The following is a 12,935-nucleotide window of genomic DNA, read 5'->3' on the forward strand; positions in this document are numbered from 1 at the left end:
TCCTTTTCAGGGGCACCTGGATGGCTCAGTCAGTTAAGTGTCCGACTTCAGCTCAGGTCCTGTCTCCCAGTTGGTGGATTTGAGCACTGGGTCGGAGCCATCAGGCTCTGTGTTGACAGCTCAGAGCCTGTAGCCTGTTTCAGATTCTGTGCCTCCCTCTCTCCCTGCCCCTCCCCCCACTCACACTCTCTGTATCTCTCTCTCTCAAAAATAAATAAACGCTTTTAAAATTTTTTAAGTATTTCCTTTTCATAGAATAATGTCATCATGGGTAGATATATCTCAGACTTATTTAACATCTAATTTAAGAGAAGGCACTGTTTTAAAGTAGAAAAGAAACTAGGGGCGCCTGGGTGGCTCAATCAGTTAAGCATCCGACTTTGGTTCAGGTCATAATCTCACAGATTGTGAGTTCAAGCCCCACTTGGGACTTCACGTTGACAGTGCAGAGCCTGCATGGGATTCTCTCTCTCTCTCTCTCTCTCTCTCTTTCTCTCTCCTCTCTCTCCTCATAGGATTCTCTCTCGCCCTCTCTCTCTGTCCCTCGCGCACTCGCACCTTCTCTCTCAAAAAGTAAATAAAATAAAATAATTTAAAAAATAAAAGTCCTTAAAAAAAAGAGAGAGAAGAAAAGAAACTAGACTGACAATCAGGAGTTCTAAATTCTAGTCATTCTTCTGACCGTGGAACTTCTGGTAAAGTCTCAAATTCCTCATCTGCAAAATGCAGAAATTGAACAAAGAGACTCTCCACCTTTTGTTGTTGTTGTGATTATGGTCATTTTCCTGCTCAATAACTTGCTGTGCTGAGAGCATAGTACAGTAAAAAAAAAAAAAAAAAAGTGCACTTGGAGTCAAAGCCTCAGATGCCTCTAACTTTCTTTGTGACTTTGAGGATTTACCCTCTCCTGTTTCCTCATCTGTAATAAAAAGGAAATGGAACATATGGTGTCTCAGGACATTTCCAGCTCTAAAATTTTATAACAAAGAAAAATGTCTGTGGTGCCTATGCTGCCTTCCATTTGCATGTAAAACTCGATGTTTTGCTCCAAGTGGCCTGAGAAGAATACACGCATTTGTGGAGCATTTCCCCAGTGTGCTAGAACATGCCCTCATCCATATGAACAGGGCACCTCAGCTCCCAAGGAGAAAGCTATCTTAAGAGCCTTTTTTGCTTCACCTTTTTCATTAGTCCCTGAGATGATGCTCTGGCATCCAGCATAAACTTTATTATTACCAGGCTTCATCCATGTGACCTCTGTAGGCCTTGAAGCAAAGACAACCACCCTCAAGTCTAGTCATTACCTGCTGTTTATAAATATGCCGCTTAGGTTGAAAAATGCCTTCTTAAAAGCCAAAAAAAAAAAAAAAAAAAAGCGCCATTTATCAAATGAACTTTAAAATTCTCTTGCATGAAAATGTGTTTCATACAAAATATTTTTGTGTTTACAATTTCCGGATTTTTGTTAAAATGCCCTAACTATTCAAGAAAAAGTATCTTTGATTCAGAAGGAAGTCAGGGCTATAGTCATGGGTGGTTTACAGAACATTTTCTGGTAGTCTTTACTTCATTTCAATATCTTGCCACGATTGGCTGTTGAGAGCTACAAATAAGGAAGTCTTCAATTTAGGGGATTTCTCAGTGGAAGTTCCCAGTTCAACACAAGGGAGAGCTCAGGACAGTTTGGGCGGCATTGCTAGAGTCTGCAGATAAAGTTTCCAGACTCTGTAACTGCCTACGTCTTTCAAGAGCACTACTCTGTGAAGGAAGACTTCTAACTTGGAAAAGAGATAAGCCAAACTTGGGTTGTTCCTACCAATTCTCAACTAGCAAGGTGGACTGGATGTCTTAGACTGAAGCGTTGCAGATTTGTTCCGTTCTTGCTTCTGCAAAGTGAGTAATTTATGACATGATTCGATAATGCCTTGTATTCATTGTCATAACTGGAAATTTGGCCTTTAAAAAATAGGGCCCCTAGCCAAGACCAAAGAAAATTTTTGAAAATACTGTGCTCTTTTTACATTCCTCTCAACTTTTAAGAGCAAATGTATGTCTCTACTTGAAATAAATTTTTTAAGTTTATATCTGGAATATAGATCTTCTCCAATGAGTGGTTTTTATAACATAATGTAAGACTTGAAAGATATGTATTTGGCATATGTTAAGGTATAATTAGCTTACTAGATTTAAAAGTAAAATAATACTGTATATATTTGTACTTCTGGGGAGCTAAATTCTTTTTTTTTTTTTTAATTTTTCTTTTCAACATTTATTTATTTTTGGGACAGAGAGAGACAGAGCATGAATGGGGGAGGGGCAGAGAGAGAGGGAGACACAGAATCGGAAACAGGCTCCAGGCTCGAGCCATCAGCCCAGAGCCTGACGCGGGGCTCGAACTCACAGACCGCGAGATCGTGACCTGGATGAAGTCGGACACTTAACCAACTGCGCCACCCAGGCGCCCCATAAATTCTTAAAGATCACTTCTGGCCTGATCCAGTGTGTCCATTCAAAAATTAACTCAAGTTTAGTATTTTTTCATCTCCTAAGAAACATATGTTAATGAATATTTTTTTACAGTAAAATATTAACCTTATAGACAACTTTGCATTTCCTATCTTAAAACATTTAAGAGTTCACCATTATGGTAATCCAGGCTTATTTGATTACCAATTGGCTGTTATATTCACTATCAAAAATGAATATTTAAGGATTGTGTACTATTTCTCTAAGTTTTTTCTTAAGGATAGTCCTAGGAAAAGTTGATAGTTTGGACAGATTAAACATCAGAAATCATTATTAGCATCAATAGCTGCCATTTATTGAATGTCTGCTAGAGAAAAAGTTACAGGATCTTCCAGCTAGTAAGTGGCAGACCCAGGGCTCAAACCTGAGCCCTGAGGTTTAGGGCTGAACCTGACTGAGGTTCCTGCAAGCAGCTAGTAGGGCCCTACGGCCAACATCCAGTTATTTCCTTAAACACTTGTGACAGCAAAAGACATGGCCAAGTGGAAATTTTTAAATATATTCGTTAAATTCTGCCAAGAGAAAACAGTTCTAGCTGGAATTTCACGAAACTTAGGCACTAATTGAAGGAAAAGATCATCCTTAAAATACAGAACCTTCCTGTCTGCACACATTATTTTTCTTTCTGTATATTAAGGCCTTGGGAAACATATAGGTTCTTTGTTTATTATCAAATGTATTCCAATATATTTTATCTTTTTTGTGTGTAGAGTTAGGGACGCTATTGGAGAGGGATGTTCTTTCCTCTGTATTTTCTAACTAATTACTGCTATCATTTAGGAGAGTTCTTTATTTCGTATTTTTATCTTGTATCCAGCTATTATATTGTTCTTCTATTTGTTCTAAATTAGTTAGGTAATTCATATGTGATGCCTGTTTAGGAAAAATATAATTTTTTCTCCTCTTTTTTTTTTTTTTTTTTTTACTTCTCTCCAAAACTTCTAGAACAGTGTTTAATAACAGAGGAGACAGCAGCTAACCATGTCTTGTTCTGATCTCAGTGGGAATTTCCCTAGTGGTTAACATTAAGAATGACGATGGGTGTTGGTTTGAGATAAATACATTTATCATGAAAACCAAGTAACTACCAAATCTACTTCTCATTCTATTTTAGTAAAGGTGTATCAGTACTTCATGTTAAACAAATTCAGTGTAATTTTGGTATTATTATGGACAACTCTATGGTTTGTCTACTTTAAAGTATATAGTGCTCTGCTGTTACACAATACGGTAATTGCATTATTTAAAATTTCTATGTTATCAGAGCACCTGGGTGGCTCAGTCAGTCAAGCTTCTGATTCTTGATTTCAGCTCAGGTTGTGATCTCATGGTTCGTGAGTTCAAGCCCCACATCAGGCTCTGTGCTGACAGTGTGAATCCCTGCTTGAGATTCTCTCTCTCTCTCTCTCTCTCTCCCTCTCTCCCTGCCCCTCCCCTGCTTGCACTCTGTCTCTCAAAATGAATAAATAAACTTAAAAAAAACATGTTATAAAAAATCATGCCTCCATCATAAAGGTAGATTTATAATATAAAGCATATTTAGTTATTGCTTTAGTTAAAATAATAAATTAGTTGATCAAAATGAACCAAGCCAAACCTACACATTTCCTCATTTTCTCTTTATCCACATGCTTAGATGCCTCTCCTCTATTATTTTGGCTTCACAATTTAGTTCGCAGCTCAAATTAACAGAAAAGAATGAAAACAATGTAGCATAGCCAAGGAACCCTATCCAGGCAGAGTAACCAGATACTCAAACAAAGCAGCTGTTCCTACAGTTTTGTGCAAAAAAGCTTTCTCCTTATTATGACTGTGCTAGTTGTAAGCCACAACTCTGTTATAACCAACAGTGGTGTGCAAAGTATGTGTCCAAATTAATTAATTTTATGACTGCTTTGGATTCTGTGTCTCCCTCTCTCTCTGTTTCTCCCCCACTCATGCTCTGTCTCTGTTTGTCAAAATAAATAAATGTTAAAAAAAATCAAACTAATTTTATGCCAATTTATATTAAGAAAATGTATGCCAAAAGAGAATTATCTGGGGGTGCCTGGGTGGCTCAGGTGGTTAAGTGTCTGCTTTGGCTTAGGTCACGATCTCGTGGTTCATGGGCTCGAGCCCCACATAGGGCTCTGTGCTAACAGCTCAGAGCTTGGAGACTGCTTTGAATTCTGTGTCTCCCTCTCTCTGCCCTTCCCCAACTCGTGCTCTGTTTCTCTCTCTTAAAAAATAAGCATAAAAAAATTTTTTAATAGAAATTAAAAAAAAAGAAATATCTGTAATTTACTGAGAACTTTTGCTTTCATTTTCACAAGTGAAATGAATCTGTATTTTTATTTTCTGAAAAAAATACCAAAGTTTTCTATGTTCTAAAAAGGTTTAATGAGAGTTTTCTGTTCCTTGAAATATTTAAAGAGCAAATCTTCACACTGTTTATCTTTGGCACCCACTTTTGGATGTAGTTCTTTAAAAGCTTTCTGATATTTCCTATGGTTATTGATATTGTTGGATTTTATGCTGTTTTTTTTTTCCACACAGTTTAGGTTGCTTATAAATGATCCTTGTCATCAAATTTTTCAAAGGTATTACCATACACAGTATTCTCGTACTTTTTCATAATCTCCACAATCATGTAGACAACCCTTTTTCATTACCAATTTTGTTTATTTATGATTTCAAAGGTTTTTTTTTTTTAATGTTTATTTAAGAGAGAGAATACATGGGCATGAGTGGGAGAGGGACAGAGAGAGAGAGGGAGACAGAGGATCCAAAACAGGCTCCGAGCTGACAGCAGAGAGCCTGATGCATGGCTCAAACTCGTAAACTGTGAGATCATTACTTAAGCCGAAGTCAGATGCTTAAATGACTGAGCCACCCAGGCCCCTCATTATTTTAAGTTTTCAAAATAAGTTTGCAGTTTTGTGTCCTCTTTGATCCAAGAATTATTTAGGACAACGAAGTCTTTTTTTAGTTAATAGATTTTGTTTGTTTAGAACAGTTTTCGATTTAGAGAAATGTTGAGCAAACACAACAGTTTCCATACACCACCCCATCACCCAGTGTCCCCGGTTATTAACATCTTACATTAGTATGGTACATTAAGGAACCAGTATTCGTACATTTTTCTTAACTCAATGCATAGTTTATTCAGATTTTCTTATTTTCTCCCTTTTTGAAAAATTGAGGTAAAAGCCACATAACATAAAATTAAACTTTACAAAGTGAAAAATTAAGTGGCATTGACTACATTCACAAAGTTGTGCAACCAACCACTTCTATCCAGTGTTAAAACATTTTTATTACCCCAAAAGAAAACTCTGTTGTCCATTAAGCAGTGCTCTGCTTTTCTTGCTCCTCTCAACCTCTGGCAATCCATGTTCTGTCTCTATGGATGGACCTGTTCTGGATATTTCGTGTGAGTGAAATCATGTAACATGTGACTTTTTCTGACTGGCTTCTTTCATTTAGCATAATGTTTTCAAGATTCATCCATGCTGTAGCATGTGTCAGTACTTCATTCCTTTTATGGCCAAGCAATATTCTATCATATGTATATACCTCAATTTGTTTATCCATTCGTCTATTGTTGAGTAGGATAGTAGGGCTACTTTCACTTTATGGCTATTGTAAATAGTGCTGCTATGACTATGCATTTACATGTATATGTTTGAGTACCTGTTTTCAATTCTTCCTGGGTATATACCAAGCAGTGAAATTGTGCAGTCATATGGTAATTCTCTTTAACTTTTTAAGGAGCAACCAAACTCACTTATTAGCTCTAGTAGCTTTCTTGTGGATTCCTCAGGATATTTTCTGTATATAAAATAATGCCATCTGTAAATATAAATATTTTTACTTCTTTCTAATTTACATGCCTTTTATTTCTTTTTCTCATTTAATCCCTCTAGCTGAAACTTTCAGGACAATGTTGAATAGTAGTGGTGAAAGAAAACATCTTTGTCTTTTCCTGATCTCAGGGGGAAAACTTCTGGTCTTTCATCATTGAGTATGATGTTAGCTATGGGTTTTCATAAATTCTCTTTTTTGTGTTGTAGAAGTTCCCTTCTATTCCTAGTTTTCTAAGTCTTTTTTTTTACTCATGAAAGGATGTTAGTTTTGTTAAATGCCTTTTCTGCATCAGTAGAGAGCATCATGTAGGGTGTTTTTCCTTTATTTGATAATGTAGTGTATTTCATTGATTTTTTTTTCTTTAACCATCTTTGCATTCCAGGGAAAAATCACATTTTGTCATGATGCATAATCTATTTAATATGCTATAGAATTCAGTTTACTAGCATTTTGTGGAATCTTAAATCTTTATTCATAAATCATGTTGGTTTTTAGTTTTCTCTTTTTCTGGTGTTTTTGTCTGACTTTGATATCACAGTAATGCTGGCTTCATAAAATGAGTTGGGAAGCATTCACTCCTCTTATATTTTTTTAAAGCATTTAAGAAGGATAGATGCTAATTCTTTTTAAAGTGTTTGATAGACTTCTCCAGTGAAGCCATCTGGTTCTGGACTTTTCTTTGTTGGGAAGTTTTTGATTACTGATTCAATCTCTTTGCTATAGGTCTGTTCAGGTTTTCTGTTTCTTGTAGATTTAGTTTTCATTGTTTGTGTGTTTCTAGGAATTTCTACATTTCAGCTAGATCATCTTATTTGTTAACAGATAGTTGTTTATAGTATTGTCTTATAATCCTTGTTATTTCTATTTGGTTGGTAACAACGTCTCCACTTTCATATCTGACTTTAGTTACTTATTATTCTCTGAAAAAGTTTTGTCAATTTTGCGGTCTTTTCAAAGAACTGACTTAGCCTTCATTGATTCTTTTGTTTTTCTATTCTCTATTTCATTTATCTCTGCTCTAATCTTTATTCTTTCCTCCCTTCTGCTAGCTTTGGGTTTAGTTTGCTTCTTTTTCTAGTTCCTTGAAGTGTGAAGTTAGGTTATTGATTACAGATCTTTCTTCTCTTCTATTGTAGATGTTTACTACTATTAATTTCTCTCTGAGCACTGCTTTCACTCATTCCATAAGTTTTGGTATAGTACAATTTTGTTTTCATTAATCTCTAAGTAAATCTCATTTCCCTAGTGATTTCCTCTTTTGATTGGTTGTTTAAGAATGTGCTGCTTACTTTGCACATATTTGAAAATTCCAGTTTTCCTTCTGTTAATTGGCATCTAGCTTCATTTCATTCTGGTTAGAAAAGATACTTTGTATGGCTTCAATCTTTTTAAATATATTGAGGCTTTTGTGTGTGTGTGTGTGGCCTACCATTTGATTTATCCTGAAGAAGTTTCCATTGAGAGTAATGTGTCTTTTGTTGTTGTCCGGTGGAGTGATCTATATATGTCTGTTAAGTCTAGTTGATTAATACTATTTATCAAGTTCTCTCTTTTTTCATCTTCTGTTTTCTACCCATTATTGAAAGTGGTAAAGTAAAAAAAAGCGGTAAGTAGTAAAGTCTCCAACTGTTATTGAGTACTGTCTGTTTCTCCCTTCAATTCTATCAATATTTGCTTCATACATTTGGGGGATATATTGTTTGGTGTGTATATGTGCATAATTGCTGTATCTTTTTGATTAATGGCCCTTTTGTCAGTGTATAATGTCCTTCTTTGTCTCTTGTAACAGTTTTTGATTTGAAAGCTATTTTGTCTGATGTTAATATAACCACCCCCATCTTTCTTTTGGTTACTGTTTGCATGGAAAATCTTTTTTCCATCATTTTACTTTCAACTTATGTCTTTGGATCTAAAGTAAGTCTCTGGTAGGAACCATATCATTTGATCATGTTACATTATCCATTCTGCTAAGTTTTGCCTTTGGATTATAAAGGTTAATTCATTCATATTTAAAGAAATCACTGATAAGGAAGAACTTATTTCTGCCATTTTCCTATTTGATTCCTATATGCTTTATACCATTTTTCTGTTCCTCACTTCTTACATTAATGTCTTCTTTTGTGTTTAATTGGTTCTTGGCTTTGTACCACCTTATTCCTTCTCATTTTATTTTATGTATTTTTTTCAATGTTGTCTTAGCACTTACCATAAGGATTACAATTAGCAACTTAATTTGTAACTATCCAATTTGAATTAATACCAACTTAACTTCAATAATATACAAAACCTTTACTCCTATACAGCTTAGCTTCTCTCTTCTGTTGTTGTAATAACAGATTTTTATCTTTATACACTATGTACACATTAATATAGATTTATGATTTTTAAAAGCATTCATCTTTTTTAAATCATGTAGGAAATAAAAAGAGGAGTTATAATCATGCTGGCTTTCATATTCACCAATGTAATTGCCTCTGTCAAAGTTTATTTTTTGTAATGCTTTGAATTATTGTCTAGTAGCCTTTTATCTGAGCCTTCAAGACTCCCTTTATCTACTAACACTGAACTCCTTCAGTCTACTAGCACTGAACTCCTTCAGAAGAATAGTTTTTCTAGATAGAGAATTCTTGGTTGACATCTATTTTTTTTTTTTAGCACTTTAAATATGTCATCCCACTGCCTTCTGAATTCCATGATTTCAAAGTGAAATTGGTTGTTAATCTTACTGAGGCTCCCTTGTGCATAATGAGTCACTTCTGTCTTACTATTTTCAAGATTCTTTCATCTGTGGCTCTCCATGGTTTGCTTATAATATGCTTTGGTATAGATCTCTTTGAGTTTATCCTTCTGGAGTTCACTGAGTATAACATTCAGAGTTTGACAAGAGAGAAAGGGAGGCGAACCATTAGGAGGCTAGTATGATACATTAGAATTGATGGTGTCTTGAACAAAGAGTGGCAATAGAGACAGAAAATGGCTATGAAGACAGTGTTTAACAATGAGGACAGAAAGTATATGCATGCAAGAAATGTTGCAGAGGAGTACTCATATGAGTTACCTTATTGGGGGACTGATTAAATGTCAGGAAGTAAGAGTTTTATAGCTTTGTTATATGGGCAATGTTTGCTTTTCATTCTTCCTCTCTTAATGTGAAAAAATAACCATAAAAATTTGAATTCTACTTATAGCTACTTACCTTCACATTAAAAAAGAATCTAAAACAATATATGTTCAATTATTATTGTTAAAAGGACATCCTATTTATTATTTCTTATTCCTACATGTAGAAGATAAGAAAATTAGTAAATTAGAACATTTTACTTCCTGCCACTTCTCTTCCACCCACTTGAGTTTTTGTTTCTATAAACAAGAATTTTAGAATACATTCTTATTAAGCTATTTATTTATACTTCCACCTTATGTCTTCAAAGTTACTTTTAATAGCCTCATTATATTTGCTACAGATTTTTACTTAATCCAATAATTAAATTATTTCCAATATTTAGAAATATTTCTTTTACCTCAGAATTTTACCTTTCCTTCTTTTTAAAAGTTTGATTCCCTTCTTGACCAACACAAGTGTATCTTCAACTATTTCAAGAAATGGGTGGTATATTTGTGAGCCTTGAAGTATCAAAGAATATCTTTGTTTTCATTTCCTATGTGAATGACAACTTGGGTGGGTATAGACTTTAAAAGTTAAACCTTTCCCATGCAATTATAGGTGTTATTCTGTTCAGCTTCTGAAGCTTAATGTTGAAGATAGTCTATTTTTTTCTATTTTTCTTTCTTTGCAAGTAATTTATTTTTTTTCTCTCTGTATTCTTGTTGAATTTTTGCCATACTTTAGATATAAGAAAACTTCCCTCATCTCTCAAGCCTGAACTCAAGCCTCTCCAGTGTGTTTTCAAAGTACCCTATACTTAACCCGTATTGTAATATTGTAATACCACATTGTGGAGCAATTGCCTGCTTCTTCTATGTGTGTTACCCACAACAGACAGGAAGTTCTTTTAAAGTAGGACTGTGTCTTAGTCATCTTTGTAGCCCCAACTTTTAGCACATAGCAAGCACTCACAAAATATTTGCTGAATAAATAAATTGATAGATCATTTAATATCAAAATTTTATCAGGATATGTCCAAGTGTTTGTCTCATTCCATTAATTATGTTTCAAAACTTAGAGTCCTTTTCATCTCCAATTGCTTTGGATACATCTTCTGATGTATCTATAGTTGGTATTTCTGTTCCATTTACTCTGATCTTTTCTCCAGGAAGAAGGTAGAGAACTATCTTTCCACTATTCCATTTCATGGTTTTCTTCTGTTTGACCTTTCCATTGACATTTGAGAGAGTTTTTCAAGCTTTTACTCTAATCATTGATTAATATTCTGTAGTATTGATTCCATCCTTGATTATGTTCAAATAATATCTGAATTTTGCCATTGCATGTTTCTATAATCTTAACTTATCCAACTTTGTTGTTATTTCTCCCTGCCTCTTAGCTAGGTCCTTCCTTTTCTTCGTCTAATATCCTGTCTAATATGACATCTCTTTTTTCATAGAAAATGCAAAGCAGATTTTTTCCATTTACTTATGCTTCTGGTAAACCATTTTCCAAAGTGTTCATTTTCTTTGCATTTTGAGAACTCTATTTTCTTCCTTTATACAGCATAATCTTTCAAAATGGATGCTTTGTCTTGTATTTTCTCATTCCCAGCATTCTATAGCCCTTACTAACCAGATGTATGGATTTTTCTTGGTTCTTCTCATTATCTGCTCGATTTCTATTAGTTCCTCAGCACAGATATAGAGATGAGAGACAAGTAGACATGCACAGGTCACAGCTACACTTTTGCCTGAAGCTGACATTTATCAATTTTGTCACTATAGGTATTTACCTAAGCCCAAATCCCTTACCCTTATTGCCTAGTTATTTCACTATGAAGAGGAGAATTCCTGGTTAATCAGCAGCAATCACTGGTCTTTTCCTTGATAGGAACCATAGATTAAAAATCGAAGTCTCAGAGAGAGCCCAACACACAGCTCTGTCTGCTCATCCCTTTTCATTATTGGCTTCACATACCCTTAAATATGGAACATTTGTCCACTCTCATTGGGATCATGTTGGTATGTGGTCCAAACCACAGCTCCAAAATGGACAACAGAGAGAAGTATTATTGGCTGATATTTGGGCAAAGAATTGTCAAATACTATGTGCAGGTCCCACATAGTAGTGGGGTTATTGTTTAATTGACTAGTAGGTGTCATGAGGCAGATAGTTTATTACTATTCTTCAGGCCAATTATAACCATTACTATTCTTTATCTTCAAGCAACAAAGGTTATGTCCATTTCAATCCCACGGGTCTTGCAAATGATTGGAAATCCTGTCACATTTTGTTACTAGGATGCTTGTCAACAGGGTTACAGTTTCTCTTTTGACATCTTTTTCTGACTTAGAAAAAGGCACCCCTTTGGGGTATACTCAAGCCCAAGGGGGCAAGGTTTGGAAAGTGACCACCTCTGTCAGCTGGGTGCTCTGTACAGGGGAGAGCCTGCTCAGCCATCCATACATGCTGGATCTGGCCACCAGTTCTTCCTTTCAAAACTATTATGAGTTTTCGTATTTCTCTAATTTTTCTTTAGTAATTTAATTTAGAGTCTAAGGCACAAACAGCTAGTCCAGATGTCATCCTAAATCAGAAGTCAACCAGATTCTATTAATAGTGATATTTCACATCAAAGATTTGGCTGAGATCATTGATGCATACCTGGCATTCCAAGTTGTAGTAGGTGTTTATACTGGCAGCTTTCCTTTTCCCTAGATTTATATTCAGAACTCTCAATAAAATATTAAGCAGTTTGAAAATAGAACCTAAAATATATTCAATGAGTATGCAGTTCTCATTTTCCTTTTTTTTTTAAATTTTATTTACTTATTTTTGATAGAGAGAGAGAGAGAGAGAGAGAGCAGGAGAGGGGCAGAGAGAGAGGGAGACAGAGGGCACAGAGTGGGACTCAAACTCATGAACCATGACATCATGACCTGAGCTGATATCAAGAGTCAGGTCCTTACCCTGCTGAGCCACCCAGGTGCCCCCCTTTTTTCAGTTCTCATTTTCATCCCACTCCACCTCAAAGTCCTGCTTGCTAACCTAAGGTATATAAACATAATATGAATAAAGGAAAATTGTAGGGAAATTACGTCAACCTTTTAAAGGATTAATCCTCAAATAAATGTCTCAACTCAAGTCTTAACCTCAGTAAAACATACTGTATGTCAATTCTAAAAAATTAATCATCATTATAGAAAAAGGAAAATGTTTGAAACTGTTTTAGCTTGAAATTCCTCTATCTATCCCAGCATGCATGCATGTTTCACACACTGGAGAAATATGTAGCCATTTCTCTTTATGACTACAATATCATGGAATTGAAAAGAGAGGAAAAAGTATATTTAAGAAATGTGTATGTTTAATTTTTTCTTCCTTATTCAAATTTCTTAGCATCTCCATGTTCAAAATGCTTATGCATTCTAGGTGTATTATTACACTCCACCAT

The 12,935-nt window shown here is 35.0% G+C and overlaps 1 protein-coding gene across 1 annotated transcript in view; it reads left to right on the forward strand.

Annotated features, from left to right (window-relative positions):
- Positions 1-1,656: 1,656 nt before the first annotated feature.
- TANK (TRAF family member associated NFKB activator) overlaps positions 1,657-12,935 on the forward strand; it is a 95,258-nt gene continuing 83,979 nt past the window's right edge. Inside the window, exon 1 of the mRNA XM_025912452.2 lies at positions 1,657-1,893. The gene's annotated coding sequence lies outside the window, so the exon portion shown is untranslated. The remainder of the gene's footprint in view (positions 1,894-12,935) is intronic.

Source organism: Puma concolor, chromosome C1 (assembly GCF_028749965.1).
Source record: "Puma concolor isolate L17-30 chromosome C1, mPumCon1.1.hap2, whole genome shotgun sequence".
Taxonomy (NCBI): domain Eukaryota; kingdom Metazoa; phylum Chordata; class Mammalia; order Carnivora; family Felidae; genus Puma; species Puma concolor.